This window comes from Prionailurus viverrinus, chromosome B3, assembly GCF_022837055.1.
Source record: "Prionailurus viverrinus isolate Anna chromosome B3, UM_Priviv_1.0, whole genome shotgun sequence".
Classification (NCBI taxonomy): Eukaryota; Metazoa; Chordata; class Mammalia; order Carnivora; family Felidae; genus Prionailurus; species Prionailurus viverrinus.
The window spans coordinates 38676064-38694408 of record NC_062566.1 but is presented as its reverse complement, the minus strand read 5'-3'; the positions used below and the strand labels follow the sequence as shown (position 1 = coordinate 38694408).

Genomic DNA, 18345 nt, shown 5'->3' with positions numbered 1-18345 from the left:
AGTGTTCCCAGGGAAGAACTTCCTGTGGGCTCTGAAGCTTTGTAATCCCCTCCTATTACACTCGTTCTTACATACACAATGCTGTGCCGAACTGTATTGGATTGTTTCAGTAGCCACACCTGCCTAGAAACTCAAGCAAACTAGGAGCAACGAGGGCTAAAGAATCCATTTTAATCTGCCCACCATTGTCCAAGGGGCTGGGGGCTATGGCTTCATGAAGAAAAAGCATTGCTATTACTGTTGGTAACACGAAGTTGCCATCAGCACAGAGGAGACAGGAGGAAGATACCTTATCAGTGGGATGCAAGGTGTGGTCCCACCTGAAGGGCTTCTGTTAGGACTTATGTGCTGTGGACTCTCAAACTCCCTTCCCTCACCTGAGCTCCATGTTCAACTGCCCTCTATAGCTGTTAAAAAAAAAGGCATTGCCATGTCATAACATTGAGGGTCAGCCAAGGTGCATCTTCTCCTTTACCTTGTGCATTGTGGCTTATACAATCTCATGCTAAATTATCACTTATTCTTCCCCCATCTCTGAGCCTTTCCCAATTGACTACACCAGCCTCCTAAATGCTCCTCACGCTAATTACTCCTTCTCAATCTATCCTGGCTGAATGACTGCCTTAGGAGATAGTTTAAATGACACCCTGCCCCCTAAAAAGATCATATCTAAAGAAATCACCAATTGTTTCTTTTTCCATAACCCTCTTTAGTTCCTTCAAAGCACTTACCCCAGTCTGCTATTACCTTCTTCCTTTGTGTGCTCACCTCCCTGCTCTCTGTGCCTCCACTAGGATGTCAGTGTCATGAGGATAAGGCCTTAGTGTGTTTTGCTCACATGAAGCCTCAACATTTAGCACTGTGCCTGGCACATGATATACCCTCAACAAATATTTGTTGGGTGAATGGGTAGATGAATGAATGAATGAATGAATGAATGAATGGGGTAAGAACCGAAATGTTGTAACCCTGCATATCAGGCATGCTGATGTGGCCCAAACCCACCTCCTTGCCCTATCCATGGCTGCTGCTTTCCACGTCCTACAGTAAGCACGTTTTACTGCTCTCTCTCTAAACCACTGCAGCCTTGAGTGTTCCTGGGAACTTAACTGGGAAATCTTGGTCCTGGGGCCTGCAATGACACTCCCTCATTTCTATATTTCTAGCCAACTGCTAGTCATTTTTGAGGAGCCGGCTCACATTCCACCTCTTTTAAAAGCTCTCTCTGTCCTCTGCCAATCTCTTTTCTGCACTCCTGGGGCACTCTGAAATCCCTCTACTGGGTCTTTTATTGCACTGTCCTATACTCACTTAAGTGACTGCCTCTCATTCTGGACTGTGAAGCAACTCAGGAACAAAGATTCTCTTTGTTCATCTTCGTCATCCAACAGCATCTGGTGCAGTATCCAGTCCAAGTTAATGAATCTCTGAATTATATCTGCAATTCCAGAAGCTGTCACACACACACGTTGGTACCATTAAACGTTTGAAAAGACTCATAACTGTAAAAACTGAAGGGCGTGTGGGTGCTCCTGGGCCACTAACCATCCCTCGGGGGCATGCCCAGGCACCCTGTTTATTTATGGACTTTCAATTGATACAACAGGAATCAGAAAAATAAGTCTATTTTTGGCAATAAAGTCAGGTGGGTTTCAAAAAAGATGGGCTTCCACTTAATCCTTCGCCTAAACATGACTCTCTCTGTCAGCAAATATTGAGTGCCTACTAAGTACCAGGCACTGTACTAGGCACCAGAACCTCCCAATATCAAATAAGACATGGCCATTACCTGAGGAGGCTAGAGATCTAGTAGGGCAGACCTTGCCTGTTCCTCTGCCTAGTTTAACTTAAAAGTTAATTATTACTGATCATTATTGATGAGTAAAAATTTCATGCAAGTTGGCCTGCCTGGAGGGCAACTCAAGCACCTCTCCAGAAGATGAGGGGCCTTCCTTGTGCCCTTCCCAGACATAATGTCCAATGATAGCAACAGCAGACAGGAGAGCAATTGGGAGAGCACCTGACCTACTGACAATGAGACATGAGAGGAGGTCCCCACTGTGGGGAAGTTCCGAAAGCTCATGGTACCAGGCAGCTTAGGACATGTTCATGAGCTGTGGGGCACCATAAAAGGGTGCCAAATTCAGCCCTGCCCGGCTTACCCCTAAATCATCAGAAATATCTGAAATACTCCTTAAAAAGATCACTTGGATTTCCTGGATGGCCTGTCCCATTGCCCCAGAACACTGGCAGATGTCCTGATTGTTGATGGGCTTAGAATTTTTCTACTTTTGGAAAAAAATGCCTCCAAGTGTGCAGAGCACAGGGGACAGATGGACTGCCCCTCCAGCCTGCCCCCCCTCGGCTGTCAAGTGGAAGAGATATAAGCTCCTAGCATAGCATTCCCTATGAGTCTGAAAAGCAATATTCATGCTTCTTACTCAGGGTGGCCCTTAGGAAGGTCAGCCTCTGCTTCCACGGTTATTTTCTCCCCCTGATCTCCTGCTAATACAGGAACACATATCCCCGGGATGACCTAACCCAGCTCAAGGCTGAACAGGGATCCTTTTAAGATTTAGAGAGTCTTTTATGAGATTTTGGCTTGATCCCCCTTCCTGGTTTTAAAACCCAAATTACATCTATTACATTCCTCTATAGAAAGGCTCTGGCCAGAAGGGAATAATAAATTTTATAAATTACCCAATTAATCGCAAGAGCAAACAATTAAGCTGGTGGGGACCTTCAGCATTCTACCTTCTTTTGGAAGGGATGTTTTAAGATGTACCTAATACCATTGTTAATTTTATTATTGATGTTGTTGTTGACATTGCTTAAATGTCTTATCAGCCTCTAGAGATGGGAATTAACTGAGCCAATTCATAGTGAAACAAAGCTGATTTGAAGTAGACCACTCTGAAAAGTTTATACTAGTAAAATTTCTCATTTGTTTCATTCAGCTTGTAGTAGGGTTTCCCTAAGGAGAACGATGATGGCTACTCTTGGGGCACACCTGTGAACACAGTGCTAGGCATTTGATAGGTGTCATGGCCTCTGGTTTCACAGTCCTTTACAACCTGAGATGCAGAGGATCTGAGAGTCACTTGTTCTTCTAACACAGGATCCTGCACACCCTCACCTTCTGCTTCCATTTTGCTTTAAGAACTGGAATTTGGAGACTTGCTCTCATTTATCTAGTGATCAAATGTCCATCCATCCTAGATTCCTTTTCACTGCTTTGGAGGGTAAAGTGAGGCTCTGAACAGTGATGACAGAAGTATGAGTTCCTTTTCTGAAGGGCTTATAGGTACCAGGAGTTTTTACTCATTTTTTGTCATCACCACAAATCCTCTCTTGTATAGGTCATCATACCCCTTCTGCAATTGCCAAGATAAGGTTCAGAAAGGTTATTTGGGGCACCTGAGTGGCTCAATTGTTAAGGGTCCAACTCTTGATTTTGGCTGAGGTCATGATCTCCTGGTTTGTGAGATCAAGCCCCATGTGGAGCTCCGTGTTGACAGCACAGCCTGCTTTGGAATCTCTCTGTGCCCTTCCCCCACTTTCTTTCAAAATATATAAATATATTTCTCTCTTTCAAAATATATAAATATTAAAAAAACAAAAGGTTGTTTAACTTGCTCAGGCCAGCAGAGTAGACCCATGCAGGCAGTAGAGGATTTGACATTTGGGAAGATGTACGATGTGAAACAGGCCAGAGGAAGTGTTTAAAGACTCAGGTTGTGATGAAAGGAACCAGAGACCAGACACTGGCCAAGTGTGTCAGGGCTAAGGGCCAGTTTACTATCTGTGAAGAGGCACACAGAGCCAGCGAAAATTACATCAGCCAGTAGAAAACCACTAGCATTTAGAGTGCAGCAGCAACATGAGGGGGTGGATGTGCAGTGAAGGCAGTGGGGCTTATACTGCAACATCAGCAATTGACAGCTGCAAGTGCTCTGAGAGACCATCTCAGCCAATCTTTTAGAGCTGAGAAAGTGAAGACCAGGAAGAGCAGACAGGCAACGTACCCAAGTTCATACCATTTATTGGAGGTGGAGTCAGGACTAGAAACCAGGTGTCCTATGTCCTAGGCTGGTGTCCAGCTCACACGTACTTGTGGGCACTTATGAAGTAAGTGAAACATAGCCCCTATTCTTTCGTAAGAGATTATCACTAGCATGAAGACAACATACCTAATTGTATGCGAGCCATGAAAGGGAGCCTACTTTACAGCTGATGGGGACAGAATTCCAGAGAGGGTGAGGGTATTTCCCTAGGTCTTACTGTTGGTTAGTAACAGAGCTAGATCTAAAGTCAGGTTTCCCACATCTTAGCCCCATAGTTTTTCCCCTCTCTCATTCTTCATCCTAAACCCTCTCATCTACTGCCATAAGTGCAGGTGGCCCTGGGCTCAACAAGGTATTATGAGAAAATAATCCTTACCAAAATTGCAACTAATAAGCACCTCTTTAGAAGAACAGGAGTCTTCAATATATAAAAGAATGAATACTTAATGATTAGAGATAAATAATGGAATAATGGAGTAATTAAATTCAGGACAACACTTCTTTGCTTATTGACATTTATTTCAACTATGCATTGATTGCATGCTGGGCATGCAAATAACAATAACTGCGCTTATAATTATAATAACTACTATTTGGTGGCCACCATTTTCATATGCTATCTCATTTGACCCTTAAAACAATCCAGTAAGTAAACATCCTCACCTTTGAGGCAAAGAATGCTAGCTGCCTACCTCCATATCTATCCTGCCCTTCCTTTTAGAAATATAGACAATGTCCAACTGGATATATTTTTGCTCAGTCAGCTAACTGTATTTCCTAGATACTCTCACACATAAGCGTGGCTCTATAACTAAATTTGGCCAATGAAATGTAAGCAAATACTCACAAGTCTTCTAGGAAGTTTCCTTAAAAAGAGGGGACATGTCCCTTTTTGGCCTCCTTCCACCTTCCTTCTTCTTGGAAAATGCATGTGATATCTGGAGCTCTAGCTTCCTTTTTTGTTTTGTTTAATTTTAATGTTTATTTATTTTAGAGAGAGACGGAGCACAAGTCAGGGAGGGGCAGAGATATAAAGAAACACAGAATCTGAAGCAGATTCACAGAGCCCGACGCAAGGCTCAAACCCACGAACCATGAGATCATGACCTGAGCTGAAGTCAGATGCTTAACCGATGGAGCCACCCAGGTGCCCCTCTAGCTTCCATTTTAAACCCTGAGCATAATGGCTACATCCTAGATATAGTTAAGCACAGAGCTATAAGGATTCAGAGCCCCTGACCATTTGGTGGAAATTGTGTACCACTGCTGGACCATTCACTCTGAACATCCTTTTGTACACAAGAAACAAGAAAATGGTTAAGCAGCAGAACTTGAGGCTTTTTATTATATATGACCAAACCTAGTCCTAACTGATGTAATTCCACATTGCCAATGAAGGAAAAGGATCTGAGAGAGGTCAAGGACTGTGACAGATACAATGGTATATATGTAACATAAACCTATCTCACTTTCTGCTGGGAACATATGAAGAATACATTTCTGAGGCTCCTATGCTGTTAGACTGAGTCCATGTGGCTGAATTCTGTCCAGAGGATTATGAACGGAAGTAATATATACCACTTCCAGTCCGGGCAATAAAATCCCCTCATTATCCTCCATACTTGCTCTTCTATTTGGTAGTGATCATCCATGCTGAAGATGGAGGTATCACAGGATACAAGGACCCTGAGTTCTTGAGCAACTGTGGTCAGCAGCAACTCCTGCCCTGCACACACAGACTAATATAACAGACACATGGATTGACATAACAGAGAATTAAGCTTTATAAGCCTTAGGGTGTTAAGGCATGGAGACTGTGGGGTTGTTACTGCAGCTAGTGTTAATCCTTACCAATTAAAAGCCATTAAACTAGTAAGTACAAGAGCTGGAATTTGATCTCTGGGACTGTTTGACCCTAAAAACTGTGCCATGGTCCCTGCCTTGGAGGAGTTCACAGCATGTCATGGGAAGATGGGTAGGTACATCATTAGGTTCAATGGAGTGTCAGAGGCCCATCACAAAGTCTACATTGTACACAAGGTGGCACAGAGGAGGTAATGGTCAATTCTGAAAGCCTGAGAAAGTATCAGCCAGGGGTGGGAAATGGTGATATTATACCACGTTTGTTTGTTTGCTTGTTTGTGTTTTTTTTTTTTAGGACACAAGGAAGCCTCCAGCAAAGCCCCTGCCTTCCATTACCCCATAAGCAGGCTATGGAAGCAGAATAAATGTAAATGAAACAGGAACACCAGTGGGAGGCAGTGCGGTGACTGAGAGATGAAGAGACACACACACTGAGAGCTTCTTGATGGAATCTGGAGTGGTCAGGGAAGGCTGCCTGGAAGAGACTACCTCCTACCTAGACCTGGAGGACAGGTGAGATTTGAGTTGGTGGAAGGAAGATCAAGGAAACACATCATGGGAGACAAACAGCAAGGGAAAAGGTAAAAGTGGAGTTTCTCATTTAACAAAAATGGATTGAGCCCCTACAACATGTCAGAGAGCTTACCTAAAACTTGAAACACAAAGATAAATCAGATGCAGTTCCTGTCCTGAAGCAATCTGTGGTCTAGAGAGAGTGATAATGTTTACTGATCAGTAATCACCACAGAATGGAAAGTTCTCTCAGAGGCATATACAAATTGTGATGAGAGCACAGTGGATGAAGGAAGACCAGCGAGGGCCTCAGTGAGGGTCTGGCCCATGGGGAAGGAGACTTCATGGGATCCCCAAAAAAGACTAGTTGTTTTCCAGGCTAATAAGATGCAGGCAGGGAAAACCATTCCAAGCACAGGAAACAGCCTCTGCAGAAGAGGCAAGGAAGAATATGGTGTGTCCAAGGATAGTAAGGCAAGTAATGTGGCTAGAGTAGACATTGCAGTGGGGTAGAGCCATGGCAGGCAGAGCTGGATAAATAGAATCAATTTAAAAAGATTTTGAAAATCCAGGCAGAAGCATTTACATGAAATGTCCACAGCATATACTAAAGCTACATGGAGTACCTTTAGAAGTACGTATGGAATCCAGACCTTGCTTTTGTCATTTGGAGGCATGTTGGAAGAGGAGATGCATTTTCAATGTGGCTTAAAAATTTGCAAGGAAAAATGTCAGTCAAGTTAGAGTGCAGAGGGTATTTTCATCTCAGACCTCAGTGACCCACAGTAAGACAGAAAGCTGGTAGTAGTAGAAACAGCTGTGCACACAAGAGAGATGAGAACAAGATGTGGATGATAGAGAGAGAGGTAGTCAGGGGAAAGAAACTTCAATAGTGAAGGTGACTGAGAGTGGAAATCCAGGTAGACTAAAGGGACCTATTGTTTTTTCTTCTTCCCCAAATATGGGATACCTTCTATGCCTTTTTCCATATATGATTGTGGTTTAGAAATGAAAAACCATAAGCGAAAGATCGGTAAATTAGACTACCAAAATTTTAAACGTCTGCTGTTCTAAAACCATTTCTAGGAAAAATCTAAAAATAAGCCACAGACTAGGAGATGAGTTGCAACACACCGATCAACACATGTGATGAAGGACTTTTATTCATAATATATAAAGAGTACTTAAAGCCCAATATGAAGAAAACAAATGACCCAATTTAAAAATGGACAAAAGATGTGAATAGATACTTCACCAAGACAGAGTTATGGATGACAAATAAGCAGATGGAAAGGTACTGAACATCATTAATCACTGGGGACATGGAAGTTAAAACCATGAGACAGTACTATATACTACTGACATGGTCCAAATTGAAAAAAAAAAAAAAAAAGACAATACCAAATGTTGGTAAGGATGCAGACCAAAAAAGACTCTCATACAGTGCTGGTGGACATACAAAAGTGTAGTCGCTTAGAAAGCAGTTTCGTAGTTTATTATAAAGTTAAACATACACTTAACACAGTACTAGTAATTCTGCTCCTAGGTATCATTCAAGAGAAGTGAAAACTTACGCCCACATAAAAACCTATAAGCAAACGTATATGGCAACTTTATTTATAATCACCCAAAACTGTAAGCAATCCAAATGTTCATCAACTGGTGAATGGATAAACCAAGTGTAGAACATCTGCATAATAAAACACTACGCAGCAATAAAAAGGAACAAACTGCTGACACGTGCAATAAAAAAGATAAATCTCCGTGTTTTGCAAAGTTAAAGCAACCACAGTCAAAGGTCTCAATATTCTGTGATTGCATTTCCATAACACTGTAAAAGCAGCAAAACTACTGGAACAAGGAGTAATTCAGTGGTTGCCCAGGGTTGAGATAGCAAAAGAGGATTCACTACACAGACATTCGAGAGAACTTTGTGGGGAGACAGAAGTATTCTACGTCTTGATGGTTGTGGTGATTGCAGAACCATTTATGTTGTCACCATTCATAACTGTCCACCAATAAGGTAAATTTCATTCTAGGTACATTGTAACTCAGTGACTCTGACTGAAGAAGTAAAAAAGAGAAAAACGAAACACTAGTGCAGAGAAGCACTGTTTCCTTAAGGAGCTGCATTCATGCTTCTTCCCAAGCAACCCCTGGCTGACTCTCCTTAGATGTGGCCTTGGATGAAGTGTGGCAGAGATCTTGAAACAGGCTTTCTAAACCACTGGGAAACACGGGACAGGGGCTTCCAAAGTTCTAAATACCAGGCACAACAGGCAAACGGAATGCAAGATGTCCTCGGGGAGTTATGTTCAAGTTGCATTTTATAGCAAGCCCACTGGTCTTACTCAGGGGCTTACACATAGATTTAAAAAAAAACAATAACAACAAAACCTCCTGAGGAAGCTTTAGTCACACTTTACATATGATTAAGAAACTGTCCACTGTCTAGCCCAGATGAAAAGTTTTAAAAATATGCAGTGGCCTGGGAAGGTTGGCCACCCCATGGATCCCTCACTGCAAGTTGGCCTCTGCTGACATAAAGAAGAAGTGAGTGGCCGTTACTTGCAAAGCTAGGCTCTTGCCTAAGCTTCCCTCTTGATACAAATCCCTCAAGGAAGAGAATCTCTTTTGCAGGGGATTTGGACAGTGACCTCAGCAAGGAACGTGTACAGCTCCAGGAACCAAGAGTATTCAAACACCTTGATGCTGACCTGGACCTTGAGGGTTTACTTCTAACACAGATCATGTCATGCTGCTAGTAGGTTTCTCAGAAAAAAATTTCCTTTCCTCTTTAAGACATCTGAGGGAAATATTTTACAAATTGAAGTATGTTTTCCCAGAGGGGACAATTTCTTCATCTCATTTGATTATCCATGAGGTTTTAAACACCATAGTTTAAAGAGGTTTCACTAGAATAAATTTTTGAATCAAACAGCTCTGAAATCCCAATGGGCCCCCAACTGCTTTACTTTGGTAGCACACCATGAGCAACTGAAAATAAAATGGAACCAGCACCGATAATTTCTGCAAAGATAAAGCCAACTGAAAGGTAAAAATAAATGGGAACAAATCAGCCACACAGTGGAACATTCGCAGCTCCAGGAAAATATCAATTAAAAGTATTAGCTGCAAATATTTCCTGAGGAACTCACACTAAAACCCCCCACTGTGGCTCTCTTCGTATTTACCTAGCTGTTTTAATTTGTACCTAATGCAAAATGCTTGTCTTCATAGTTTTGGTTTCCCATTTGCTTTATTCCTCTCTAGGCAGAATTATGACTGGATGTTTTAAAACATATGACTGTTGGGGCGCCTGGGTGGCGCAGTCGGTTGAGCGTCCGACTTCAGCCAGGTCACGATCTCACGGTCTGTGAGTTCGAGCCCCACGTCGGGCTCTGGGCTGATGGCTCAGAGCCTGGAGCCTCTTTCCGATTCTGTGTCTCCCTCTCTCTCTGCCCCTCCCCCGTTCATGCTCTGTCTCTCTCTGTCCCAAAAATAAATAAACGTTAAAAAAAAAAAAAATTAAAACATATGACTGTTTTGACAACTTAGAATAAAATAAGTGAGTTACCTCTTTATCGCTAAGGAACCCTATAATTTGGTAATTTGGCACTCAGCTACCTTCGATGAGAACTCAGCTTAGCTGAATATCAACCATGTCTCAGACGTTGTGCTAGGCACTGTGGTTCAAGAGGCAAATAAAGGCTAAGTCCTGTCTCAAGGAGCTTGTGGTCTGGAAGAGAGTGGTGGCATGTAAACAAATTGTTACACTTTTGGATTAGTGACATAGCAAAGGTGCATTGCATGGAGAAGGAAATAAGTTCCCCTGTCTGTGAGGAGTCTTTGAAGCTGTCTACTAAGCCCACCATTTGAAGGATGAACAGTAATTCCCCAAGTAAACAAGGGTGGAAGGGCATTCCAGGCAGAAGAAATAGCAAGTGGGAAGAGCAAGGAGTGTTGACAACATGATGCATCTCAGGGACCACAAGGACTCTGATATTGCAGGACCATCAAGTGCAAGGTAAAAGAGGAATATAAGAGAAGCAAGCAGAGGCCAGATCACAAAGAACTTTGTCCGTTGTGTCAAGGAGTTCACACCTCACTAGTAGGTAATGGGGGCACCAGGGCAAGGGTTCTAAGCAGGGCACAGACATAATCATATTTCCACTATAGGAAGAGAACACTGTCAGCAAAAGGAATGTCAAACTCTGAACTAAAGCCCATGGCAGAGTAAACAGCAAGAAGAGAACTCATTAGAGAGAAAGCAAAGAGATAGAACTAACAGTCCTTGGTACCTGACTGGAAGTGTGGAGTAAGGGGAAGCAGAAGTGAGGATAAGTCCTAAGTTCCAAACTTAGAAGGCTATGTGGTTGATGGTGCCACCCAAAGAGATGGAGAATACAGGAGACAGAATAGATTTGAGAGGTAAAAGGTGGAGGTGGGGAAGATGATCACTCAGTTTTTTGAATGAGAAAATGAAGTATTCTTTGTAGGTAGAGGTATCTGGAAGTGATTCCCAAAAACCCTCAAGTGAAAAATCACCCAAGGAGTAGGTGAGAATAGTAGAAGACCAAGGCAGACCTGAGAGAATGCTCCCAGACTGTCCTGAGAAAGCAATTCCAGGCACAAGTGCTAAGGACAAGAGCAAGGTGTTCAAATTAGAAATATTCAGCCTCTGATTAGCTGATTGAGGGCCCTTTCCTTGAACAAAAACTTAGCTGAGGCCCACAAGTAGAGATGTCTACCTGAAGGAACCCATCCTGTAGTGGATAGAGTACACACAGCCTGGAAAGCACAGGACTGAATGATACCATGAAAGTCAGGGAGCACAGACACTGTGTCTCAGACAGCAGGAGGTTTGAGGCACAGATCTCTCCCAAAAAAGTGAGTCAAGAAAAAGAGAACTATAAAGTTAGGTCATTATAAAAAGTGCAAGACAGGGGCCTCTGGGTGGCTCAGTCAGTCAAGCGGCCAACTCTTGGTTTCAGCTCAGGTCATGGTCTCCCAGTTCGTGAGTTCGAGCCCCATGTCAGGATTTGTTCTGACAGCATGGAACCTGCTTGGGATTCCTCTCTCTCCCTCTCTTTCTGTCCCTCCCTCTCCCTCCCTCCCTCCCTCCCTCCCTACCTCTCTCTCTCTCAAAATAAAAAAATAAATAACAATTTGTTTAAATGCAAGACAAAACTGGGGATTGGTCTGGAGCGTATTTGACAAGTATGAATATATAGCAAACACGTTAGTACCAGAAAACCACCTCCTTGTCTCCCATTGAAGAAACAGAGATGCAGAGCTAGTTAGTCAGGTTATTTGTTCTAGGTCACAGTCTAGAGAGTGGCTCAGTGAGGACTAAGTATCTAGGTCAAAATTCTTAGTATTTCATTCACTCCTTTCCAATTTGCCTCGAACTGAAACCCAAGCCTGAGACAGAATTCGCAATTCCATCAAAAGCTCTTCAATGGTGACAGCTCCAGGTTTTGACGCCTATCTTGATACTGGGATCCTGGAAGAGCTCATCAAGCACTTCCTGCATGAATGTCAGAGCATATCTGAAAAAACACATTTGGGAACCTGGATGTTCTTCTGAGAACAGGAGACCTTTTGACTGAAGACCATATCTTCACCTACTTGGCATTAACCACCTTGAACAATTCCTTAGTCCCGTGTAGATGGTAGTAGAGAAGTAGAGAAGTATGAATACTTTTGCCAGTCAGATGGCAAAGCCAGCTAGAAAAAGATGATAGATGATCATCACAATAGCACTGTAGAATGCCAGCCTTCTCTGTGTTCAGTGACTCCAAGATACCTTGTGAGGTTATCAGTGCTAAGATGGCAGGACTAGCCATGAGACCAGAGTAGCAGTGGCGGGGGCGGGGGCTCTTATGCAGACGGAGATGGCAGGAACATGGACGGAAATGGAGGGCCGGAGCACGGCAGTGCTGGCTCCTTCCATGTCATGCAACCTCTCACTGCTACAATATCCTAGGAAGAATTGACCATAACCTAAAAAGAAAGCAAGGTTGAAAGATTTATTTTACACCAACGTTAAGCATCAGTCTGAGACAGATACTGGAAGAGGAAGACAGAGCATGCAAGCAATTTGCCTTTTAATTTATTTTGCTCTCTGGATGACATTAGTCTTTGGCTTTGCAGCACAATTCACCTCTAAGTTTGCTGTTGACTTAGTTTAGTGACTTAATGCTTGCTGTAGCTTTGGCACCATGAAGTCCCACCACCACCTCCCAACCTCCTTGTAGGTATGTGTTTTTCTCCTTTACACCAGTGGAGTGAAGATAAGGGGTTTTAAGGTTGGTCTGACATAGAATCTCCCTCACTTCAGTAACTTGTCTTGACACAGACTGTGGGGGTAACAAGAAGGGTAAGGATATAACTCATTTTTCCATCCAGAGAAACCCAAGTCTCTTTCCTGTCCAGAGGCACTATCAGTGGTAATTTCAGCAGACACTATAAAATGATCCAAAACACAATCTGGCTTGGGAGAAGAAGGTTCCACTCTTAATGTTCCCAAGTATTAGGATGTGGATTTTGAGGATCAAATATAAAACAGAGGTTAGCTAAAGATTGCTTAACTTCCAAAAGTCCCAGCAAGTAACTCAAGTGATTTGATGCTCTCTTAATGCTATTCTGGAATCCTGTTAGTGGAACAGAATGTTCCATAAGATTCCAAGAATTTCTACATCTGCAACAGAAGTACAAATAATTTTCTGCATACTTTTTAGCCTTTGAGGTAGGTGGAATGGAGTCTATGGAGACTGCCACTGACTTTTTAAGATAAACATGGCCTAAAAGCCAAAGGAGAACCTCTCAGTTCATCATTGGAACATGTCTCAATGTGGGTAGTATGGGTCTTATGTTTTGGGGATGGTCCACCAAGTAGCCCTTTTGGGTAAACAAAATGACAGAAAAATATAAGGACATAACTTTAGGCCAGGGTTCTACAGCACAGGATCCCGCATGATGAAATACAGAGGCAATTATCAGTAACCAGGGTATGGATCTGAGTTCATCTTGAGGTGTTAAGAAAAACTAGGCAGACAGTGGAAAACGTAGTGACATGTGGGCTCCCTGCCTTTTGAGGCATCCTTATGCCCTTTCCAGGTCTCAGAAGCAAATGACAGCAAGAATACCTGTAAGCTGAACCAACTGCCGCCACCAGGCTGGACTCTGGATTTGGCCTCAACAAGGAAGTTAAAGGGAAGGAGTATGATCCACGTTGACTGAACCCAGCCACTCTGCCTACTTACTTCATCCTTAGAGCTACTCATTAAAGTCCTACAAAAGCTCACAGAGGCTGTTTAATAATAGCTCGTCATATTAGTCACCATCTAGTGGGTACTATGTAGGCATTATATATACATTATACATACATATTTTACATATATGCATATACACATGCAATTCTTTAATTTGATCTTCACTAAATTCTTACATTACATGAGTATTTTCAACTCCATTTTACAAATAGGAAAACAGAGGCTTAGAAGGGTCAAATACCTCTCTTAGAGCTACAAAAATAGTAGGCAGTATTCAAAGCCAGGTTGGTCTAGCCACATGCCTGTGCTCTCTCCACTCTAAAAGATGTGGGGACAAAATAGCTAGCCTAGTACATATCTCTAATGGACCACATTTCCAGTGTTCTTCTGAGGGATGCCTATCAGCTCACTCTACTTGGCTCATTCTGCTTGCCTTTCTAACCACCACCCCATTGATCCACAAAAAGGCTAGAGGAGGCTCTAAGTGGTATTGCTGGCATTAAGAGTGGACCAGAGAGGATCCAGGCACTCTCTTCTGTTAGACACATGTTCCTGAATGTTGAGTCCTAATCAAGTAAGTCCTGTATAAAGCGAAAACAACTTTCCCAAAGGAAAAGAGAGGGAGGTATAGACTGACAAAGCTAGGGGGAAAAACATGCAGAAAATGGAACTACTCTAAGGGATCAGGCATAGAAAATTAAAGATGCTGGAGGGGAAGGCAAAGTGTGTGTGCATGTGCATGTGTTTTAAATGTTTGTGTGATTTTAGTGATTATCCAATTTTATATGCTATGTAATCAAACTTCATAAAAACGAGGAACTTTTTATCCCATATAGTCATGTCTACCTCCCATCTAGTGACTTCTTTAAATACAATTATAGTTAGTTGTATTTGACTCTATTTCCCCGAGGGCAGGGCTGGTCTTTTAAATTTCCATTCCCCTTTCACAGTGCCTAGCCCTGGGCTTCAAGCAGGAAGAGTTGGTCTCCAAGACACGGATGTTCAATGTATGAACAAACGGAGGAACCAGGGAGTGACTAGAATTTACTCATGGGATGAGTGGCCATGTTTCTACTTTCTTTGTAAAAATAAATTTTAAGCTATCTTTCCTTTTAAAAGAACCAGTTGCCTATAAAATCTTGCAGTTGGCTAATTTCAGCATTTGCAGCCTGGGCAGAGGCACTGTGGCTTTGGCTAGTCTGGGCTGCAGAACCATTTTGCATGGCCTCCTTTTGATGACTGGTGCCTACCACTTCCCCTTCTACAGAGAAGAGGGAATAGTCAAGTACTGCAACTGTCTCCCCAACCCTGCCCTACAACCCCTTACTCCTTACTTGGCCCTATGAACACCTAATTTTCTTGTATACATGATAAATACTCCCATACATCTGTAAAGTTCTCCTATAGGATGATAAAATGTGAAACATTTGAGTCCATGGGAAAAGAGGTACCAAAACCCATCCTCAACTTAAAAGAAACCACACAGGAAGCTGTAGAAACCTCCTACACAACCCCCAACACACCCCCACCTGATGCTATCTCATCTTTGAGATAGCACTCCATGGCAGACCATATGGGGGAGTGCTGTGTCTTAAGCTTAAATGCTACTTTCTTTGGAAGGGAAAAGCCAACGTCTGAACTCAGGAAAGAAGGGAACAGACAGAAGCTCAGGTGGGTTCCCTGGGAGCACAGAAATATGAGCATTGATCAGAGCCCCAGCTCCATCCTGTTGTCAACCCATTACCCCTGGAATCACTGCTTTGCACAGATACCCCGGTGGTCAGAAAGACCCTGCCAACATGTACACTGCACTAACCCACATACCCTTACGTATTTATTGATGGATTTGGAAGGCAGCAGAGCAGAGATGTTAAGAACACAGGCCAGGCAGCTTGGGTTCCAATCTTGATTCAGCCACATACTAACCATAATCTTGGCTTAGCTTCTCTCGGTTTATCTGCAAAATGGAGGTGATGATGCTAACAATAGTACCTGTATTATCAGATGGTTATGAAGATTAATGGATCAGGTACTTACAAAGGTCTTATGACCATGAGTTTGCCATGTTGAAAATCCTTTACTTGTTGGCACTAAGGGCTACCAAAAAACTCCAAGAAACTTAAGTTCTTCAAAGAGAAAAGCTATATGCACATTCACATCTAGAAGTCTAGGTCCCAAGTGGTAAGTTCCATAACAGAAATTTAAGGAAGTATTATGGGAGTTCTGAGGAGGAGTCATTTCTTCCAAAGAGTTGGAGTAGGGATTGGGAAAACACGGGAGAAGGTGGCAATGGAACTGCAACTAAAAAGGAATAGGAATTATCAATGCAGATATGGAAAATGTGGGCATTCCATGAGAAGAAATTGTACGATCAAAGATAAAGAGGTAGAAGAATCTGAGGTATGTGTGGGGAGGGAAAATTGGTTGGTTGAGGCAGTCTAACTTTTTAAAAACAACAATGCTTCAGACCCCACCCCATCCCCCTAGGTTCTGATTTAACTGATCTCTGTTAGAGTCTGAACATGAGTAAGGCAGTGGCAATGATGAGTAAAAACTAGTACTAACTAGAGAGGTATACAGGCCTCACAAGTGAAAGTTCGTGAGGGCTACGTAGGAGGAAGAGAAGGTGCCTGGGAAGTCTCTCCAGGCTCAGACTTAGCTACTGAAGACAAAAAGGCCTGCTGGTGAGGCTCAGAGCAAAGATGAAGAAGCAGAGAATAAGGAATTTGGGGAGGGCTCTCTGGTCTTCCTTGTCATCCCATCATACATTTACCATATTCTGAGAAGAGCCGTTTATATGGAATTTACCCCATCTGGGGATGATGAGAACCACAAGTTTAGTGCCTATATTCTAAGTAACATTCCTTTTCTTGGTTCTAAGCCTACCTCTCAGCCTCTTCTCCATTTCAGTTCTTTCCTTTGTGACTCCTCAGTCACCCTTCACATATTTCACAGATGATCCCTGGGTACATATGGCTGGGCTCTGTTGGACATGACCTCACGCATTGGGTTCAATTCCTATGTGCATCTGTAGGCGGTTGACATGCTCCTCTTCTGCCTCAGTCTTTTCACATCAGAGTTTCAGCTTTTTTCAATCATCCTCCTGTCCCTTGAATCACTGTCCTGCTCTTTCTCTGTACCTTTTCCAGCTATATCTTATTTTTCCAGATGTGAAAGGACCTCAAATAACATTCCAGTATCACAGATGTGGATTCTGTGTGGTTCCACATACAACCCTTCCTCCACCAAAGAAAGGGCTGCTCCTTTCTCACCAAAACCCACCTCCTTGCTGAGATCTCATTAGACCTCTGGATACATAAGCTTTCCCCCTATTGTATTTAATATACATATATGTAGCTATGTATGTATGTTTGTATGTACACATGCACATATGTATGATAACTGGTTCCAGATTAAAACTAAGTATGTGCTATACTCAAAATGCAAAGTAGAACTCTTTTAGATTAAAGAGGCTTATTTGGAACCAAGTAGAAGGATGTCCTGTCTTCAAGACACGAGAGGCCTCCTTTGATTTTATATTCCTTGGTCCCCATCTATCTGAACGCTGCTCAGCAAACGAACTTCTGCAGAAGAGAACAAGCTGGGATGGCATCACTGACATCCTCAAAGAACAGAGGAACATTTTTAGCACAAGTACCATCATATGCATTTTCCACGGCTTCGATAAAATGACATGCACTGTATGAAAATGACACCTGCCATCTATTCTTAAGTACATCACAAAATAAGTGATTTTATACATAAATCTTTAACAGAGGAGGAACAATGAGACACCAGCTCAGAGTTCCTTTGTTTCCAGTGAGCCGTGGGTGTGGCGGCCACAGATGCAAGGTCCGGAACACGCCTGTCCCTGCAGCCTTACTGCAAAGGAGAGAAGGAGCCACAAAACCTTCCCACACCAACCCAAGCCCACTGTTTTTAAAGTGTGATTTTTTTTCCCCTCATTTCAAAATTATCCTAAGACCAATTGGTTCCAGGCAGCTCTTTCTGTATATTAATTTTTAATTGGAGAAATAGCAATTAGATGGCTGCATTGATTGCTAGTTCCCGTAATCTTTTTTAATTTGAGATAACAATCTATTCAAAAAATGAGTTTGTCCCTAAAATATCTTTCCTTAATGGCAATAATAACTGAGGTTATATACAAAACCAGCAGAGCAGCCCACAGGGAAGGGGTCTAAATTATACATGGAATATTCTGCACCTGGTTTGTCAGTTACAACAAAAACCTTACCACGGGTGCCCTATGAAAACGGTCAATTTCATATGTTGTCTTTATTAATATCATTTTTGAAACAATCAGATCATCTCTGAAGAACAGATTTTCATGAAATGAGGCCTGTTTTTCTATACACAAGAAACTTAAGACATGTAGATAATAAAATTCTTACTTAGCTCCTTGCTGTGGACCCTGGCAAGAGGAAGATTATGAGAGAGAAAGAGGAATTAGAAATAGACTTCCCACTTAGTAGAAACTCCCAGGATAGAGCTGAGCCAAGTAAAAGCAAGTTCAATACACATACCTGCAAGTCCCCAGCAACCCCCAAATCTGTTAGCCATCAGGAATGTTGAAGGCTCCAAGGAAGTTCACGATAAAAAGGCCTCCT

At 42.5% G+C, this 18345-nt stretch overlaps 1 long non-coding RNA gene across 2 annotated transcripts; it reads left to right on the top strand.

Moving 5' to 3' along the window:
* The first annotated feature begins 12263 nt into the window (after nt 1-12263).
* Nucleotides 12264-13749, top strand: LOC125168898 (uncharacterized). Of its 2 annotated transcripts, none has more exons than XR_007153335.1 (2): nt 12264-12700; nt 13563-13749. It is a non-coding gene; the product is annotated as an uncharacterized LOC125168898 (long non-coding RNA). The 2 variants fall into 2 exon arrangements; XR_007153334.1 differs by having other exon boundaries at nt 13542-13749.
* Nucleotides 13750-18345: the final 4596 nt, after the last annotated feature.